Raw genomic sequence first — 2296 nt, forward strand, 5'->3', positions numbered from 1 at the left:
TTCTCCTACCTCCATCCAGGCGGAGGGTGAGGAACAAGACATCAGATGTATCGGCAACACTGTCGCGGGAATCGGAGGGCCGGCTACTGAGTTGTTTCGAGGCGACAGGCAGAAACAAAAATGACCCAAAGCTCATAAGAGAATCTAAATGTCACCATCTTTATCAAGACACTGCAGAGCGAGTGTTTCTGACTGATTCATTCAGAGTCCAGAGTGTCCCTTAACCAGAAGCGCCGGGTGAACAAAAGATATGCAAAGTGCTGAGCAGTAGTTACATGACCATATTTATCACATTTATTCATGATGATGATTATTATTTATCGATCGGTTTTGTTTCGTATTTTTTCTGATCTGTTAGTATCTATTGCAGTGTGCAACGCATCATCAGTTTCCCTGGTGGTCTAGTGGTTAGGATTCGGCGCTTTCACCGCCGCGGCCCGGGTTCGATTCCCGGTTAGGGAATATTAAGATATTGCCTGCTGTAATTTAATCAGACAACATACTGCATTGATCCCGAGGGAAATTGAGTTTCGTTACTGTCGCTCCAACCAAGAACAGTGTAGAAATATAGCAATATAAAACCATTAATAATTAAGCCATAATAGTAAATTATGTCAAGTGGACATTAGTCCAGGACCAGCCCTTTGGCTCAGAGTGTCCGAGAGAGGAGTTTGTTGACCGCAGGCAGGAATGACTTCCTGTGACGCTCAGTGTTACATCTCGGTGGAATGAGTCTCTGGCTGAATGTTCTCCTGTGCCGAACCAGTACATCATTGAGCGGATGGGAGTCATTTTCCAAGATGACGTGCAAGTTGGACAGCATCCTCTTTTCAGACACCACCGTTAAAGAGTCCAGTTCCACCACCACAACTTCACTGGCCTTACGAATGAGTTTGTTGATTCTGTTGGTGTCTGCTACCCTCAGCCTGCTGCCCCAGCACACAACAGCAAACATCATAGCACTGGCCACCACAGACTCGTAGAACATCCTCAGCATCGTCCCGCAGATGTTAAAGGACTTCAGTATCCTAAGAAAACAGAGACGGCTCTGACTCTTCTTGTAGACAGTCTTATTGTTCATTGACCAGTCCAGTTTATTGTCAAATCGTATGCCCAGGTATTTGTAATCCTCCGTCCTCCACCATGTCATTCGGCACGGACTACGAGGGCCGAGATGGCCTGTTTCCGTGCTGTGATTGTTATATGGTTATATATGTCCACGCTGTCCCCTTGGATGGAAACAGGGGTAATCGTTAGCTTTCTTAGCCCTTCTCAGGTCCACCACCAGCTCCTTAGGTTTTTTTCACATTAAGCTGCACATTATTCTGCTCACACCATGTAACAAATTTTCCCACTGTAGCCCTGCACTCAGCCTCCTCTCCCTTGCTGATACATCACACTATGGCAGAGTCATCAGAAAACTTCTGAAGATGGCAAGATGTGTGCAGTAGTTGAAGTCTGAGGTGTAGATGTTGAAGAGAAAGGGAGACAGGACAGTCCCCTGTGGATCCCCAGTGCTGCTGACCACTCTGTCTGACACACTGTGTTGCAAGCCCACGTACTGTGGTCTGCCAGTCAGGTAATCAATAATCAATGACACCAGGGAAACATCCAGCTGCATCACTGCCAGCTTCTCACCCAGCCGAGCTGGGCGGATGGTGTTGAACGCACAGGAGAAGTAAAAGTCTATGACGCTCACAGTGCTCGCCGGCTTGCCCGGGTGGGTGTAGACACGGTTCAGCAGGTAGACGATGGCATCCTCAACTCCTAGTCGGGGCTGATAGGCAAAGTGGAGGGAGTCTAAGTGTGACCTAACCATAAGACGGAGCTGCTCTAGAACAAGTCTCTCCAGGGTCTTCATGATGTGGGAGGTCAATGCCACCAGTCTGTAGTCATTGAAGCCACTGGAGCTTCGGTACAGGAACAAGGCAGGACGTCTTCCACAGCACAGGAACCCTCTGGAGACTCAGGCTCAGGTTGAAGACATGGTGAAGTACTCCACATAGCTGGGGGGGGGGGGGGGCAGGTTTTGAGCGCCCTGGGGCTGACACCATCCGGGCCTGCAGCCTTGCTTTGGTGGAGACGTCTCAGCTGTCTTCTGACCTGTTCAGCTGTGAAGCCCACCGTGGTGGTTTCAGGTGTGGGAGGGGTGTAGTCACGAGAGCGAAGTGGGGGGCTGTGAGGAGTTGTAGGGGAGAGTGCAGTATGTGTTGGTAGGGGGCCGACAAAAGATGACGCATGAAACAGCTTTACTTCTATCTTTGATATCCCTTCCTGTAGCGCTTCAGGGTTTGGG

At 49.4% G+C, this 2296-nt stretch overlaps 1 non-coding gene across 1 annotated transcript; it reads left to right on the forward strand.

The window, feature by feature from the left end:
- The first annotated feature begins 390 nt into the window (after positions 1-390).
- trnae-uuc (transfer RNA glutamic acid (anticodon UUC)) lies at positions 391-462 on the forward strand. The gene has a single exon. It is a non-coding gene; the product is annotated as a tRNA-Glu (tRNA).
- The last annotated feature ends 1834 nt before the right edge of the window (positions 463-2296 follow it).

The sequence above is a fragment of the Hypanus sabinus genome, unplaced genomic scaffold (genome assembly GCF_030144855.1).
Source record: "Hypanus sabinus isolate sHypSab1 unplaced genomic scaffold, sHypSab1.hap1 scaffold_1343, whole genome shotgun sequence".
Lineage (NCBI taxonomy): Eukaryota > Metazoa > Chordata > Chondrichthyes > Myliobatiformes > Dasyatidae > Hypanus > Hypanus sabinus.